This window comes from Vipera berus (assembly GCF_964194415.1).
Source record: "Vipera berus genome assembly, chromosome: 1".
Lineage (NCBI taxonomy): Eukaryota > Metazoa > Chordata > Lepidosauria > Squamata > Viperidae > Vipera > Vipera berus.
The window spans coordinates 171,825,497-171,844,827 of record NC_138202.1 but is presented as its reverse complement, the minus strand read 5'-3'; positions in this window follow the sequence as shown (position 1 = coordinate 171,844,827).

The window sequence follows — 19,331 nt, the reverse complement described above, 5'->3', positions numbered from 1 at the left end:
GCACTGCTTTAGAGCAGGACTTTTAGATCTTGCTGTGAAGTGAACTGGGAACAAGGCCCTAGATGCCAGATTTATGCTCTCTGTCTTGGAGCTGCAGCTGAACAACACTTAGCAATGCTCTGTGAGTGAGGATTTTGAAGGACGTTGTTGACTGCAATGGCCTTGGCCCCTTATATTTACTGTTAATCCGCTTACCGTCACTCCAGGGAAAGAGGAGAGCAAATCCTGCCAACGTAGGCTCCTTTTTCCATCTTCATTATTCTTAGAGGAGCACAAGCAAATATTTGTATTGATGGAAGATTATTAACAAGTCCCTATGTCCCTGTTGATTTCGAGAACCTATAGTGTTATCTCTTTCTTTGTTTAAATCACCTACAAGCCTCATATAAGGCAAGATGACATATGTTTTCACCATCTTTTGCATGGAACTGTTTTTCAATGAGTAATAGATATCTTCATCAACGATTTGGATGAGGCGATAGATGGGGAACTCATCAAATTTGCAGATGACACCAAGCTGGCAGGAATAGCCAATACTCCAGAAGATAGGCTTAAGATACAGGAGCATCTGGACAGACTCGAACACTGGGCACTATCTAACAAAATGAAATTCAATTGTGAAAAAAGTAAGGTTCTACATTTAGGCAGGAAAAATCAAATGCACAGGTATAGTATAGGTGGTACCTTGCTCAACAGTAGTAACTGTGTGAGAGATCTCGGAGTCCTAGTGGACAATCACTTAAATATGAGCCAGCAGTGTGCTGCAGCTGCCAAAAAAGCCAACACAGTGCTAGGCTGCATTAACAGAGGGATAGAATCAAGATCACGTGAAGTACTAATACCACTTTACAATGCCTTGGTAAGGCCACACCTGGAATACTGCATCCAGTTTTGGTCACCACGATGTAAAAAAGATGTTGAGACTCTAGAAAGGGTACAGAGAAGAGCAACAAAGATGATTGGGGGACTGGAGGCTGAAACATATAGGGAACGGTTGCTGGAATTGCGTATGTGTAGTTTAACGAAGAGAAGGGTGAGGGGTGACATGATAGCAGTGTTCCAATATCTCAGGGGCTGCCACAAAGAAGAGGGAGTCAAGCTATTCTCCAAAGCACCCGAAAGTAGGACAAGAAGCAACAGATAGAAACTAGTCAAGGAGAGAAGCAACCTAGAACTAAGGAGAAACTTCCTGACAGTTAGAACAACTAACCAGTGGAACAACCTGCCTCCAGAAGTGGTGAATGCTCCAACACTGGAAGGTTTTAAGAAGAGATTGGCCAGCCATTTGTCTGAAATGGTATAGGGTTTCTTGCCTGAGCAGGGGGTTGGACTAGATGACCTCCAAGGTCCCTTCCAAATTATTATTATTATTATCTACCCTATATATTATTGTATAGGGGTCCACTGTATTGTATAAAGAGAAAACTAGCCAAGTGCTGGACATCACGCAAAGCAAACACTTCTCCATTTGGTAATGTTTCTGAGGGATCACCATTTTTGGAGAACATCTCAGATATCAACGGAACCAGGCCAGTCTGAGTTTTTTTTCTCTTCTCTTCTCTAGCATGTGTATTTCACCTAAGAAGGGGAACAAATTAACAGCAGCTTTTATTACTTTTTTGACACTGTAGCAATAAAAACCTTATTTATCCAGTGTCAGGACCTCAGTTTACAAACTGCAATGCACCACCCTGACAAGGGCATGACTGATGCTCTTCTATACTACTATTGTTTTTTTTTTAATGTGAAGGGTTTTTATGTTTATTTCAAATGGTGGAAATCCCTGCCAACTTTTTTTTCTCTTCTCTTCTCTCTCTCTCTCTCACACACACACACACACAGACACACACACACACACACACAGAGAGAGAGAGAGAGAGAGAGAGAGAGAGAGAGAGAGAGAGAGAGAGAGAGAGAGAGAGAGAGAGAGAGAGAGAGAGAGAGAGAGAGAGAGAGAGAGTTCTGGCTCCGCTAAGAGGGATCAGGGAAAAAAAATCCCTGGTACTTTCTACTGCATCATTGTAATATGCAGTAGAAAGTGATTCAGGCTCTGCCCTTCAAGCACAAAGATTTGTGGAGGTGGTATTGGTGGGTTAATGAACTAAACTATCACATTAAAAGAGCATAGTTCATTTTCCAGTGAGCTCACTTACCATACAGATTAAGGCCTGAGTCTTTGCTGATAGATCCTGGGTGATGTTGTACAGGTTAATTCTCCGTGGCGAATGGTCAACCTGCAGAGGCATGGCCACAATCCAGAAATGCAAACTCGAAACCCGTCTGCTTGCCCTCTGGAGTGATTCTATTAGGATTACTTGAAACAATGCCCCTCCTCGGCTTTCCCCCAACTGCAATTTACAGACTACATATTAAACTCATTCAGATTTTAAAAATTAATGTGTGGGTTTTTACTGTTAGTCTTTCAATCCTTGCCACCACTCTACACCACCACCACCCCTTCACTTTAATAGATGGATGAGAGGCAAAATTAAGGCACATTGAAAGTATCATTACACAAGCCAGCAGTCGATTATGGATTAGATATTTCTTGACTGAAGGAAATGTTTAACCTCTCTTTTAGGCAAACATCTTCACAAGCCAATTTAAATATAGTTAGAACACAGTTTGTAGCACAATTAAGAAATAAAACTTGTAAAATCAATATTTCTCCCATCCCGATGAATAGCACATCCTAATTCACCCAGCTATAGCCTGGCAACCTGAAAACCAGATGTTTTCAGAATTAGTTTCAATAACTTTATTCATGAGGTCAGAACTACATCCTTGTAAAACTGATTCTAAAGATATAGGGCTACCACCAAGTAAGCCCTCCCCTTTTTTTTGAGCCACTGAATTAACAACTTTCTCTTACAGATGAGAGGAAAGTGAAGATTTTGATATCTTGTCATGCTCATAGAGATGTCAATCATTCTTCATCTAGACTAATCCCAAATTATTTAGAGCAAAGATGATATTTTATTGTGTTTTGTTAGCTTTTCAAAATTGAGAATCCTGACATTAACTGAGGAATATATTTATAGGTTTTATTGGTTATAGTGGTAGAGCTAAATCTTCCCTTCATTTGGAAATTGTTGGGCTTTCTTTTCTGCTTCTTGTTTTTATATTTCTTAAAATATGTAGTCTTTATTTCTTCATATATATCTGGGATAACATGAATAGGTGGAATAAGAAGTTATTTTGTTAACATTTAAACAAGTGATCAAATTAGCTTGTTTGATTTAATATAATTTAAAAATATATATTCATAAACCTGTCAGAGGTCCCTCTATCTATCTATCTATCTATCTATCTATCTATCTATCTATCTATCTATCTATCTATCTATCTATATCTATCTATCTATCTATCTATCTATCTATCTATCTATCTATCTATCTATCTATCTATCTATCTATCTATCTATCTATCTATCTATCTATCTATCTATCTATCTATCTATATTTATGTTTATATCTATATGTCTATATATCTACATCTCTCTCTCTCTCTCTCTCTCTCTATATATATATATATATATATATATATATATATATATATGTGTGTGTGTGTGTGTGTCTGTCTGTGTGTGTGTGTGTGTGTGTGTGTGTGTGTGTGTGTGTGTGTGTGTGTAGATCCTTGGTCATTCGAGTTTTTCCCCAAGTAGAATTGGAGGTATCAGGGCAACGTTTGACGAAATCTCATCCGTCACCCTCAGTTAAGTGTTTGTTAAGTATTTAGAATGCCTTGCTAGGCCCCAAACACGGGACAAATCTTATTTCCTGTTTATTTCCTGTTTAGGCTGAAAGAGGAAATAAGATTTGTCCCGTGTTTGGGGCCTAGCAAGGTATTCTAAATACTTAACAAACACTTAACACATAACTCCCTTGCTTCTCAGCTAACAAAGCAAGAAAGAGCCAGTGGCCTAAAGGTTAGAACAATTGCCTAATGTACAATCGGCCCAGGTTCGAATCTCAGAAGGATATGGCTGACTGATGAGAACAAATAAGTTTGAAATGGCCATATTAGTCTCCCTTTGAAGACCTGGCTCTTCGAGCTCTCTGGCCCAGGCTGAGAATTTTAATTTTAATTGGGGGCTTTTACTTTTTCAGGGACTGTTGTAATTCTTTTTTAATCATTTTTAACTTTTGTATTTCTTGTTTTAATTACCCTGTAAACCGCCCTGAGTCCTTCGGGAAAGGGCAGTATACAAATCTAATTAAATAAATAAATAAAATAAATAAATAAACATCCCTAATATGATTTTTTTTCTCTCCTATTTTCCTCACAACAATAACCCTGTGATGAGGTTTGGGGTAAGACAGAGTGACTGGCCGAAGGTCACATAGCCAGTTTTAATTCCTAAGGTGGGACTAAAATTCACAGTCTCCTGGTTTCTAACCCAATGCCTAAAGTGGGAGGAGGCTCTGTATGTTACAATACTCTGAGGGATAGTTCTGACACCCAATCATTATGAGCCCCCACTTTTTTGTTACTCAAGATGTTTGGGAATGGTCAGATTTTGAACTTAAATCTCTCAAAGGGTCACACCTTGCCTCTTTCTGATTTTAGATATTAAAAAAAAATCAATGAGAAAAATGAGAAAAGCCATAATAACTAATTCAATATTTTCTAAAATAATTTAGCAGTTTTATACGCAATCTGTTTGCATTCAATACGGCTGCTGCATAGTTTCTTTTTGTATTACTATTGTATTTGCAGCTGGGAAGTTTGATCACTATTGAATCTAAGTTCAATGCATGTCAGATGCATATTATTTTGCTCCATTTTTTTAAAAAAAACAGTTTTTGTTTCTTTTGTTAAATGTATACATACACTTTCAAAAGCAACTTTTCTAACATAAATCTTTGGGATGTGTGTGTGTGTGACAGTTTTGTACACACCAAGCCATTGTTTTTGTTGCTTGTGATTTCAGATTTCCCAGCTATAGAGTGTTGGGTTTTTAATTCATGAAAATGATAAATCCTAGCTGGTTCTATTCATTGCCTCTTTCTGTGTTGCAATAAACCTGATCAATCACACTATTTTCTTGCAAAAAAATCTATGCTGGATTACAGTTACATCTCCTCTTTCAACTCTTCCCAAACTGAGTGGGAAAATCTGGATGGAATAATAAGCAGTTAGGGGTTCCCTGTTGTGAATTAGTCCATTTTCACTTAAATTCTACTTCAGACGTTCCACTGAAGATGGAAAGGGCAAGATTATAATTGATGATAAGTGTCTAAGTACGGCTTATATGTATGAGGTAAGCAGTAAACCACAGGAGCAGTACCAAATGTCTTTTGTGCAATACAGAACATGCATTTAGGCGCTTCCCTATTTTCTTATTTATCAGCAATCAGGTTGCTATAATGATGCTTCTGGAAACAGTTTGTAAATCAATATCCAAACACTTTAATCATGGTTGCAAAACAATATGGGCTTTTTAGGAAAGGGTCTCAGGGATGTGGTGAATACTAGGGCTAAGAAGAAAAATAAAATAAAAGATACAATACTAGCCAGCTATGGAGGGGCAAAAAAATACTATATTGCAGGGGTGTCAAACTCAATTTCATTGAGGGCCGCATCAGCATTGCGGTTGCCCTCAGGGGGCCGGGTGTGTATGGCCAGGGTGGGTGTGGCCTACTGGGTGGGCGTGGTTATAATGCGTATGGCCTACTGGGTGGGCGTGGCCAGCTCTACATCGTTCACATCAAGGGTGCCTATGGGGGCCTGGGCAGGAGTGGGACAGATCTGAGGGTCTCTGGCAGAAGGAGGGTCTCTGGGCCAGGGCCAAAGCAGTGGGGGCCGTTCCCTCACTGTTTCCAGGATGGCTTCGTGGGCACATGAAGCCACTTCGCGGGCTAGATCTGGCCCCCGGGCCTTGTGTTTGACATGTCTGCTATATTGGGATTCCTTAGGAAATAAATCAGAACTTTAATTGGCAATATGATTATACCTTCACCTATTATTCTGTTTCATAAAATGTGTAGTCTTGTGGTCACCACCACTCAAAAAATGCTCCAGATATGTATGTAAATGTGGGGGGAAAGCTATTAAAAGGACAATGAAAATTAGCAAGGGGCTCAAACATCTCTTTTGAAAGTGGTTTTGTACTCATATTATTAGTTTAAAGGAAAGTCATAAAGGGTGATATGAAGACAAGACAAGAAACAAAGTGCTTAGGGAGAAATCTTCATCCTGCCCTCAGAACAGAAAACTGGATTCATCCAAAGAAGCTGAATAGGGAAAACTCGTAAACGACGTAAATTGCACCCCTCTGTCAGATATGATGCATTGTGGTACCCCGTGCAATCTGTAAATATGCTGTACAAAAAGTTTTGCTAATGCTTTTGCGGTCGGGATTTTTTGGCAAGGTATGAAATGTACTTGCTTAGAGAACAGATCTGTGACAGTCCAGACTATGGTGTTTCCATTACTTTCTGGCAGTTCTACGATAAAATCCATGGCTATTTCCTTCCATGGGGCTGAGGGGTTTGCCACCGGTTGTAACAGACCTGGCGGTTTCCCTTGCAGTCTTTTGGCCATCGCGCAAATTTGACAGCTACCCACATAGCTTTCTATGTCCTTTTTCATAGATGGCCACCAAAATTGCCTTTTAGTTAAGTGTAAGGTTTTTACAAAGCCAAAGTGTCCTGCTGATTTTGTATCATGGCACAGTTGCATGAAATTGATTCTCTGTGTGGCCGGTATATATAGCTTCTCCCCCACCCATGGCAGTCCATCTTTAATTGTGCACACATGTTTATTTTTCTGGAACCATTCATCACTTTCCAAAGATTTCCTGAATTCTATTCCAGTTTGGCTATCTACCTTCGGCTTCATTTTTTCTTGTGCCCTGGTGGTGACTGGTGCTGCCAGTTGTTGTTCCGGTACAAGTGGTTTAAAGTCAGTAACTCTTGTGCTGTTATATTGGGGCATGCGGGATAATGCATCTGCCAAGAAGTTCTTTCCCCCCGGTAAGTGTTTGAGAGTGAAATTGAATCGGTGAAAATGTTGGGACCAGCGGGCTTGCTTAGGAGTGAGCTACCTGGGCGTTTTTAGTGCTTCCAAATTCTTGTGGTCTGTCCAGACCTGGAAAGGTATTTTATTTCCTTCTAAAAATTGGCACCATGTTAGTAATGCCCACCTCAACGAGAATGCCTCTTTTTCCCATATTGGCCAGCGTTGTTCTGTTTCTGTGAGTTTTCTGGATGCGTATGCGCATGGTTGCAACATCCCCCCATCATTTTCTTGTAATAGTATGGCTCCTACCGCTACATCACTCGCATCTGCCTGTATTACAAAAGGTTTGTCGGGATCTGGGTGTTTTAGGACAGGTTCAGCAGAAAAAAGTCTCTTTAGCCTCTCAAATGCTGCTTGACATTCCATTGACCATTTCAGAGGCTGGCTGGGTTTCACGGGTGACCCCCCCCCCCCTTCATTTTCAACAAATTTGTGAGGGGCATGGCTATTTGGCCAAATGCGGGGATGAATTGGCGGTAGAAGTTTGCAAACCCCAGGAAACTTTGCAATTGCTTCCGTGTGCCCACACTAGTACTGCCCTGACCTTCTCAGGGTCCATTTCGATGCCCTCTGGAGATATGCGATATCCCAGGTAGTCGATTTTTTCTGATGGAATTCACACTTCGATAATTTAGCATATAAATGGGCAGCTCGCAACTTCTTCAGGACTGCTCTGACTAGTTTGATATGTTCCTCTTTGGTTTCTGTGAAGATAAGGATGTCATTGAGGTAAACCAGGACCCCCTTATATAGGTGCTCTCTCAGCACATCATTAATTAATTGCATAAAGACTGCGGGGGCCCCTTGCAGTCCGAATGGCAATACTTTGAATTGATAGCACCCCATTGGGCAGTTGAATGCAGTCTTCCATTCGTCTCCTTCCTTAATCCTAATACGGTAGTATGCTTCCCTCAGGTCTAGTTTGGTAAAAATCTTTCCTTTCGATAGGTGGGATAGCATATCCTTCATTAGGGGAAGGGGGTACAGATTACATTCACTAATTGTATTTAGGTTCCGGTAATCCACGCACAAGCGGAAAGAACCATCCTTCTTCTCCCTGAACAGAACTGGGGCGGCCACTTTGGGTTTGGCAGGCTCAATAAATCCTCTTTCTAAGTTTTTCTTTATGAATCTTTCCATTTCTGCCATTTCCCTTGGGCTCATGGCATACATCCTGGGTTTTGGGAGTTTTGCCCCAGATTTGAATTCTATGGTGCAGTCTGTGGGGCGGTGGGGGGGAAGTTCATCTGCTCTTTCCTCACTGAAAATCTCAGCCAGGTCCCTGTATTCCTCCGGTATCTCTGGTAACCCCTTCTCTTTCCCCACTGCTGCTCTCTCCTCCCTCTGGGTTGGGGGGGTGCTTTTGGAGTCTAAGTTCTTCTGCCCCCCCTTTGGGAAATTGAGTTCTGCTGTCCTCCAGTTTATCCCGGGGTTCCATTTCTTCAGCCATTCCAGTCCTAGAATCATTGGGCATTCCATGCCTGGGGCCACTATAAACGTTATGTCCTCCTCATGGGGCCCCAGTGATAGGTGGATTGGTAAAGTGGCTAGGGTGGCTGGTCCTCCCCTGCTATTGTCCCATTTAATTGACTAAAAGAGATTGGTTGTTTTAGCCTCCTCACTGGGATGCTCAATCTCTCCACCAGCGTTGGGCTGATAAGGCAGCGGATGCACCCAGAGTCTATCAGAGCTTTTATTTTGGCTGCTTCAGGCATAGGGGAAGCTAATATAGTCACTGTCTTAAGTATGGGTGGAAGGGGTCCACTTACCAATGGTTCTCCCTCTGAGCTGTCTCCTGAGTTGTCCACCGTCCCTGCGGTGCAGGCCGGAGTCCAATCCCAGTTCCTGGCAGGAATTGTGGACTCTACAGCCTCTGTCCCCTTCATGGAAGATTCTTTTGTGTTGCCTTGGGGCTTCCCCGGCTTCTTGGAGGGTGATGCCTCTGGTTTTTGTGGGGGGGCTTTTGAACGACATTCTGCAGCACGGTGGCCCTCTCTCCCGCAGTTGAAACAACCCGTTGATTTTTTGGCTGTGGCTGGTGGTTTTTTCCCCATCGCATGTTTGCTCGGGTGGCAGGCGGCCCCATGGTTTTCCTCTGTGGTGTCTCTTCAGTAGGTCTATTTCCACTTCCTCCGCCAGGATGTACCAGTCGTCGAGATGGGGTGGGTTTCCTCGAGGCAGGCAAGCGTCATACAGGTCATAGTTTAGACCATCTTTGAAGTGGCTAAGGAGTATGTCTTCTGGCCAGTTCAGCTTGCTGGCAATGGCTCGGAATTCTTGGGTATAATCAGCCACTGCTCGCCTGCCCTGCCTCACCGTTTTGATTCTCTCCTGGGCCTTATGGTCAGCCAAAGGATCCTCGAACCGCCGCCTCAAAGATGACATGAATCAGTTGAAGTCGTTGAGTTCTGGGGTGTTGGAGTCATGCAAGTTCACCACCCAGTCTGCAGCCGTCCCGTCCAGGGCAGATTGCACAATTCGGATGCGTGCTTTGTCACTGGGGATGTCCCGTCTGTACTCTTCCATGTAGCTGAGGACTTGGGTTAGGAAAAATCCCAGTCGTGATGGCTCCCCCTTGAATTTGACTTCCAGGGGCGGGAGTCTTTGGCTGGAGCGTTGTCTGCGCCGTGACCGGTATCGCTCCTCATCCTGGTCCCCGTCTGTGGTTCTGGGGTAGGTGGGTACTGCTGAGGCTTTAATTCTTGTTCCATTGGACAGCCCCGGGGCTTCAGGTGCTGGATCCCCTCCGTTACCTTTCCAGTTGCGTCCCCAGGCGCTGCCTCGGTTGCGGTTTTCAGCTCTCTCCTCCCTCAGTGAGTTCAGGGTTGCTTTCATCAGATCAATGGCCTTTTCCAGGATCCGCTCCTCCTCACTGGCGTGCAGGGAACTCTCCATCTCTTGCCTCCATTCCAGTTGGTGGTTACTCCACCTCAGGGTCGCTTCTCCCGAAGCCTTTTCCCACTCACTTTTCCTTCCAACGCCCATCGATCATCGGGGTTTTCGGTCGTACTGCTCCACCGCTTCTTCCCCAGGGGAATATGCCGCTTCAGCTTCCCATTGTCTCTGGGATTCCATTTGGGGGGAAGACTCCCCCTCCATGGGGCTTCCTTCCTCTCTTGCTTCGTCGCCATTGTATTTGTTGCAAAGTCCCCCGGTAAGGTTTTCCCTTCCAGGTTGACTCTTAAAGCAGATTCCGTCTACTGTCAGGACCCACCTCAATCCACATCTTAGGAAATAAGAACTCTTGGATGCAAGTTTAGTCCAAAAGGAAAATGTTTACTAGGATGAAATCGATTGTGGCAATACAAGACGGAATCTAACAAAGTTACATTTCAATCCTATATAAAGCATTCCCATTTCAGCCCCTCCCCTCATCCATTTGGTCAGGCTCTCATCATTTGCTTAGGTGTCAGGCCCTTCCATGGGAAAGGGAACTCTCCTTGGTTTTATGGTTATTGCTTTCCTTTTTAGTTGTAAATGAAGATGCAATCCAGATCTGTGTCTCCCCCTCCCTCCCCCAGTTCAAATGTTCCCTTTTGTTTGAAGATCGCCTTAAGTAACCATCCTCTTCCCCCCCCCTTCGGAGAGATGGCAGAATCCCCAGAATAAGCACATTGTTCTACCTATACATTTATGAAATGTGATATAAATGTATTCTGACAGACAGGCTAAATAAACCCTTGTTCACCAGCACGGTATGAAGTGATGTCCTCCCAAGATTAGACAGGCAAAACAGCACAAGCTTAATTTGACCTCACTCCCATCCACTTTCAGAAATGGAAGCAGTTAGCAGGGTTTGCTAAGACTAATTGGATGAGAAATTATCAAATAATATAAAACTGTTTTTGCCCCACCATAATTACAGCAAGAGAGGCTGATATGATTGTGTGATTCCTTTTTCTTTGGTAGGTCTTCCTCTATATATTATCTCCAGTAAGAAACTACTCTTGGAGGTTCTACGATTTATCCATCTGATTTTGACCATTTTGACTAACTGGCTGGATCTCTCAAGACCTATTAAAGAAGGAATCCCCAAATAATGCTCTCGGAGTCTTCTGCCTAGAAAACATGTGCCTTATAATATATGAGATTCCAAAATCTGTGTTCACTCATATGAACAACGGAAGCCTAGGTTTTAGGTAAAAGATTTGTCACAAAACATATAGCAAGGACCCAGATTGTTGGGGGCAATTAAGCTGACTTTGTAATAATGCCGCTTGGGGGGGGGTGAAAGCCCTAATAAGCAGGCATATACATAGAATGAAGGCTACTGCTAAGCTTGTAAGCCGCCCTGAGTCTTCGAAGAAGGGCGGGATATAAATGGAATTAAAATAAAAAATAATAATAAGCAAGCGCCAGCTTATTCTTTGGTGGCCAATGGCTGAACTAGTGAACTAGGTAGAATAAAACAGCCCAACTGTCCAATAATGAGAGCTATCAAGCTATCCCATTAATCTCCTGAATTTATAGGCAGCTCTTTGATTGTGTTAGCCTATGCTTTTAGATCACCATAGGTTTGGTTTATCTAATTCTCCTGACACCCAGAGAACGCATCCTTTAAGAGAAACTGCTTCACTCCATCACATACTAGAAATGGGATGTTTCTGTTATGATTTTGGCCATACTAGTACAAAAATTGAATCATCAGATCCCTAAGGACCCAGAGGGAAGAGGCAAGAGCAAGCTAGCTTTATTGGAAAAGGATTCACAGTTTTGCTGAAGGCTTTTGTTCCCCACCATCTCAAGGATATTATAAGTGGAAAGCATATTAGAAAAGTAGAAGAGGTGGAGAAAGCAGGGAATAAAATACACGGAGAAAAAATAAGTTGCCAAGTCTAGTTCTCCAGGGCATGTATGAAACTGAAACAACACCCCCACTCCTAGTCCTATCCCAAAGAAAAGAAAAGAAAAGAAAAGAAAAGAAAAGAAAAGAAAAGAAAAGAAAAGAAAAGAAAGAAAGAAAGAAAGAAAGAAAGAAAGAAAGAAAGAAAGAAAGAAAGAAAGAAAGAAAGAAAGAAAGATTAGATGCAGAACTGGATCAAATTCTACAGTGTTAGTCAGAATGAATTTGTGTGAGAAAGAAATACCCTGGAAGTAAGTAAAGCCTTAAATATTTCCCTGAGAGTAAGTCTCATTAATCTCAAGGGAGGGGTGTGTGTGTTTGAACAGACTATGCAAGATTGCCCAGGAAACAGGCATGCAAGTCACACTTCAGTTTTATTGAAGTGAACAAGTTAGTCAGAGTTTAAGCCGAACAATGAAATCTGCCTTCTCACAAGTTAGGCTATTAATCCACTTTGTTCAGCATTGTCTGTACTGACCAGCAACAATCCTCCAGATGAGTCCTTGCCAGACTTCCCTAGAAATATCAGGAATTAAACTGGAAGCATGATGCACTTAAAATCCCTGAACTACTGCCTACAACTTAGTCTTTGACCAGGGTTTATTTGATCATATCCAATTTGAATTGACAATTTGATGAGATTATTGATGAGATTATTGACCTGATTTGGATTAATTTCTGAACCAGAGCATACAATACATAAATGAAATATGAAGAAAGAAAGAAAGAAAGAAAGAAAGAAAGAAAGAAAGAAAGAAAGAAAGAAAGAAAGAAAGAAAGAAAGAAAGAAAGAAAGAAAGATCATAGACAGACGGATGGATGGACGGACGGACGGACAGACAGACAGACAGACAGACAGACAGATGGCAGATTCTTAAGGATTACTATAGGTAGTCCTCGATATACGAACACAATTTAACCCCAAATTTTTTGTTTCTAAGAGAGTCATTTGTTAAGTGAATTTTGATTCATTTTGTGACCCTTCTTGTCACAGTTGTTAAATGAATCTCTGCAGTTTTAAGCTAGCTACACAATTGTTAAGTGAATCTGGTTTCCCTATTGACTTTGTTTGCTAGAAGGTCACAAAAGGTGATCACATGATCCCAGGATACTGCAACCTTCAAAAATATGAATCAGTTGCCAAGTGTATGAATTTTGATTATATGACCATGGGTATGCTGCAGCAATCATAAGTGTGAAAAACTGGTCATAAGTCAATTTTTTCCAGTGCTGTTGTAACTTCAAACAGTCACATAATGAGCTGTTGTAAGTTAAAGACTTACAATTTGGGAAATGTGAAAAGGTATTCCCACCAAGAAGACTTTTTGCCAGAAAATAACAACAACAACAAGAACAACAACAACAAAAGACAATAGTCCTATGCAGCACTCAGAGACAGGGAAGAAGGAAACACAGGCCTTCTTGTTCAGAACTCTGATTAAACTTAAAATAGATTGTTCTGCAAGTTTGTTCCCAAATTGTTAGTCTTGGTGCCCATGAGTCTCAGCTTGTTGTGATTCAGGGTCAGCCTGTGGGTTCGGCAGTTGGGTCGGACAATTCAGAGGAGGAGGAGGGGGGTGTTGGAGAGGTTGCTGAGGGTGTTGGAGAGCTTGCTGATGAGAGCCCTCAGCCAGGCCCCTCCCACCTGGTTATGACGCAGACCCAGCTGTGTGAGCCTGACAGCGTGGATGAAGATGACCCACAGCTGGCCCTGTTCAAGGACGCCCGACGCAGGAGGCAGTCAATCAGGAGTAAACAGAGGAAGGCAATGGGGCACCTCGGAAAGAGGCAGAGAGATTTTGATAAAGATGAGTGATAGGCTAGAATCCACTGCTCACTGTCATTTTGAGGACCAATTTGGTGTAGTGGTTAAGGTGCTGAACTACAACTTGGAAGACAGTGAGTATAATATTCTCTTAGACCTAGAAGCTATCACTTTGAATTGTGTAAAATAGAGACAGGATAAAACTCTAATAAATAAATGATAATTGCAACTTCTACTTTACATGGCTATTGAAACACAGAACTGAAAAGTATACTCAAATGGATATTTTCATCAGCACTTTCTATAACTGTGTGCCTTTTTGCATGAACTTTTTTTTTTAAATAATCATGACCCTTCTGCAATTATACTATTTTACAATACAGGTTTTTTTCCTGATATATCTTTCTTCCTAATATGTAAAATTTCATTTGTGCATTTTTGAGTTGTAAAGTTCATCACAAAGTTCAGACAAGCAGACATATGCAACAAGCAGAAATGTTTCGGGTTCTTTATTTTGGGTAGGTATCAGCATATAGTTCTGAGACAACAAACTCATCAACTTTGTGTTTAGTTTTAATTTAATTGATCTTTCTCATACAGAGAGGATTTTTATATTTCTCAGAAAACTATATAAAAATGTGCACATTCTTCTGTCTCTCCTTCCCCCTCCCAGGTTTCCTGCCTGAGCAGGGGGTTGGACTAGATGACCTCCAAGGTCCCTCCAACTTCATTATTATTATTATAAATTGGAAGACTGTCAATGTGCAATTTCATTTTTTTACTTACTTAACTCCCTTGAGATTTTTTTTTAAAAGTTTGAATTTAGAGTTAGAAAGACATACTCCTTTAGTTCAGTTTATAACTAGAACCGGATTATTATAAAACATCTGAAAGCCACATTTGAATAGATTATTTTTTATTGAATTTATGTCTTTCTCATGGCCCAATATTTCAAGGAAATAAATAAAAATATAGAGGTGCTGCAGTCAGCCCATATTATAGCCATGTATAGCATATAACATATTGGATTATTTACTTTGCTCTTGAGAGGTTTAATTACTTACTTATTTCTCCACTAATATAAACAGCCTAGTATTATAATTTATAGAACTCTATTCAATTTGCAAAAATAAGAGATCAGGTAAGTAAGTTACAACTTATTTACCTGACTGCTTGCTAACAGTGTTTGGACTTTTTTTACATGAAATTATCTGCTACATATTATTAATAATTTCTTTCTTTCTCCAAGAATCTCACTATCACACAGATAGGACCTTTGTTATAAATTTATAAGAGCCTTATGAGAACTCTGGAAACTGGAAAACATTCAATGGAATCTTAACAAGTTACTTCAAATATTTCTTTAGTGTATGCCCTAACTTTTACTGCAGTTTCTCAGCTGTTTCTTTCAGTTTACTGCAGTTTACTGCAGTTTCTCAGCTGTTTATTTCAAAATGATGATATTTCTGAGCTGGCAAAGGGTGTGATGTTACTCTATTCCACATCTTTCTGTCACAATGTCTTCCTTGTGATTTGATGGAAAAGTGGAAAGCCAGAGAAAACCCTAGGAGCTGATTGGAGAAAGAAAGACAGGATGTGTCTATCATCCCTCTGTCACCTTCTAACTTAAGTAGGGAAAGAATGCCACACCCAGTCAGGAGAATTTCACCATTCTTTTCTCACATGATCTTACTTAGAATCAAAATTTTCTTTAAACAGCTGGGATAAGGAGTGTAGAAAAATAGTTCCACACACCACTCCTTTTTTCTACTTTTTTTCTCCCTTTGGAATTAATCTAGACAATATATTAAAGACCTATAGAACAGCTACTGTATTTCACTTTCCCCCTTTTTACTGAAAAAATTATCACAAGAGATGAAAACTGAGAAGCAGTTATCCTTTGAATGATCCTGGTCCAGATGGGGCTTCACTCAGCTGCCATTTATATTTCATGAACTTTAAGCATTTGTTCTCCATAAAACTGCTCTCTTCAGGAAGTGCAGCGTTGGGATGAGGTGCTGTTATATCCTACACAATCTGCCCTATAAGATGGTCTTGTCATCTCAGCTTTGTTCTCTTTGAATCTGTGATGCCCACATACTCAAATGCACAAGGAAAGCAGCGATAAGCAGTTCAAAAGTTATTCCAAATCAGGTAGGCACTTGCAGTCTCATGACCTGCATGCATTTTTCAGATCCTGTTTATAACCACCATTCCAAGCCCTCCCAGATTTCAGTGCCCAAAGTAAGTGGCCAAAATTCCAAAGTTGATTATATTAAAAATTAATGAATAGCACTTTGGAAATAGAATGTTGAGCCTTCAATGCTTTTTTAAGTAGACTTTCAAAAACTCTAAAAGGGGGATAAAAATGAAAATCTTCCTTTTTCTTTTCCAGTAACATCTTTGTAACAGTATCAACCCCACCTCAACTGCCACTTTTTTTTTTGGGGGGGGGTGTCAGGTGTGAGTCCCAAATACATAATATTTTCTAATCTCCCTGTAGTTCATGATTAGTTGAGCTTTATATCATTCATTTATTATCCATCTGTCCATCCATTCACTGAACTTCCATGTTATAACTGAAGTTCTCTGACATTAAACAGTAGTAATGAGGAAAACAATCAGTGTGTATGTTGCTCTTCATAAAAAGGTAAAAAGGTAAAGGTTCCCCCGCACATGCATGCTAGTCGTTTCCGACTCTAGGGGCCGGTGCTCATCTCCGTTTCAAAGCCGAAGAGCCAGCGCTTGTCCGAGGACGTCTCCGTGGTCATGTGGCCGGCATGACTAGACACCACCAAAGGTGCACGGAACGCTGTTACCTTCCCACTGTACTGGTCCCTATTTTTCTACTTGCATTTTTACGTGCTTCCGAACTGCTAGGTTGGCAGAAGCTGGGACGCATAACAGGCGCTCACTCTGTTACAGACAGTTTTCACAATACCAAGTGCAACACTCAGTCACTAGTAGCAGTAATATAGATGATGAGCCACAAGTGTTCAAGCAGATGTCAGCCTGAGAAATCTCCTCCTGGAAAAGAATTGTGTTATATTTCACAACCTGTGCTGGAGAGTTTAGTGACAGAAATTGTTCCAAAGCATCATAAAAGCATGTTGCGTTCATTAGGGCAAGAAAAGGGAGCCCTTCCAGTTGAAGTTATCAGAATGGCTATCTTAGATTAAAGTCCCATTTGGGATCAACAGATGTTCACAGGATAATTAGTTTGATAGGTTAATTACTTTAGTATCAACAGTGAAATCTCAGATATGAAACAACAGAGCCACCTGAAAAGAATAAGCTGGCTGAGACAGGTTGATGATAGATAATGAGAGACAAAGTCATGAAGCCTAGGAGAAAAAATAATTGAAGTTCTTATCCAGATGAACATGAAACCATGAAAAACATCTTCTGGGGTAATATTATTTATATAAGGAAAATGTTGCAGTAAACCTTGGAATCATTCAGGTAATTCAGCGGTGCTTATCTGCACTTTTGTTGTTGTTGTTGTGTTGCCAAAACAAGCTAGCAACTATTTTTTGGAAAAGCAGAAAAATATGAAGTTACATTGTATTCACCTTTCTTCCAAACTCAAATATAACCTCAAGGTACATTTTTATTGCAGATTTAAAGTACTCCCTCCCCATTTTTTGTAGCCTTGAACTGTCCTGTCTGTTTGGGCTGGTACAATTTACTTCTTTGCAAGGTAACAACATCAGCTCATTGGCTGAGGAAAGACTGCCCATTTAGGTCAGAGAGCAGTTACCATGATTTCTCCAGTCTTCTAGAGTTACCTTTATCACTCAGCTACAACTGTTCAAATTATAACATTTGCTGTACAAAATCAGCTAAGAGGAATTCAAGAAAATTTGAAAGGTGAGGGTAGGAGCTGCTTGAAAAAGTGTTTATATCTATAAAGTACACAGGACTGATAATATTCAAAAGGGCGTGACAGATAACCACACCGTTCACAGTTTTGTGACTGATTACACCCATTATGGCTGCCCTTTGTTAAAACAATAGCACCCCTGCATCAAGCAGGCTACATAAGTATTCAAATTATGCTCTTAAAATTCAATAATTTTACATGTTCACCTCTTATGTTCGTTTCTAATTTATCCATCATCCAATAAGCAAGCAGTAGGCATTCCTTGTGCAACTTGTGCCATTAGTCAGGGAGATGGTTTCTCCTTCGTGTAGCTTTTTCTCCCCCTCTGTCTTATCATCTGAAAATGCCACTACTTGACAGACTGTTTGGTGGAGGGGAACTGAATGTCAAAACATTTTCCTTTAGGTAATGTCAGAGGATGGATTTTGTTCAGAGTCTGGATAAGGATGATTTTTTTTCCTTCTGCCAAGCCAAATTTGCTATTGATCCTAGATTGTTTCATCGAATCTCTTTGTTTCTTCCCCCACCCCTCCTGTAAAATATTATTTCAAAGAAAAATGGACTAGATAGCTTGTGAAAAATTTTAAGGATATTGCAATACACACTAAGACAAATTTTACTGTAATGTATTAGCAGAACTCTCACCTATGGTATTTTCCTTAGATTATTATTGCTATTCAATCACTCACAGCCAACCATAGCTGATTAGCTAGTTTATTGGAGATTGACAACTGTTGAAAAGATATATTTTGAGATTTACACACACACATACACACACATATTACAGTCTCTCTCTCTCTCTCTCTCTCTCTCTCTCTCTCTCTCTCTCTCTCTCTCTGTGTGTGTGTGTGTGTGTGTGTGTGAGAGAGAGAGAGAGAGAGAGAGAAGAATATAAGTAGAATATTTTTTCATAGTTTTTTATATATTAAATGTCCAAGATGAAGACTTCCATGAAATTTCATTCCAAAATCTGCTGGAGATTTCTTTTGATTTAATTTCAATGTGAACAAACTACATATTACTCAGTTCATACTGGCTCAAAGCAGAACTGTTATAAAAATATTATTTAGTTCTTCCATTAAAAATATTATATAATGGTTGGCTGTGAGTGACTGAATAGCAATAATAGTATGTTAAACAATAGTATGTTTAATCAGAGTTCATATTCTATAACTCTAACATTCCAATAAAAAGACAGAAGAATTAAGCAAACTCAGTTTTTTTCCCCCCTGGAATATACACCCAATTAAGAATTTCATATATGCATAAATGAACCTAATATCAGCAATACACATCTGCACTAGGTCTTATATAGGTAACTATTGGGGAATTGGAAATCTGAGCTACCATTCATCTCAGGGGTTTATTGCTTAAAGTAATACAATGTTTACTTCTTCAGAAAGGAAAACCGATACGTTACTCTCAGCATCTTGCATCCACAAAGCAATACTTCACTGGCTATTAAATTGGACCAAATATTATATTTCTTGTACTTTGCTTTGTAGAAAAGCTATCACATATAATAACTTAAATCAAAGGACTAGTGGGTTTAAAATATTTTAAGTATTAAGATTTATTTATTTTTTAAATTTTTATTTTATTAATATTTCTATACCGCCCTTCTCCCGAAGGACTCAGGGCGGTTCACAGGGCAAGAATAAAATACAAAGTTACAAATATTAAAAGAAGATTAAATTAGTTGCCCGTTAAAACAATTAATATACTACATTAATAAGAACCCCAAAAATACTACAATAAAAATACAAGAATAAAACCCCACCAATCCCCCATCAGGCCAGGCCGGCTTGTACAAACAA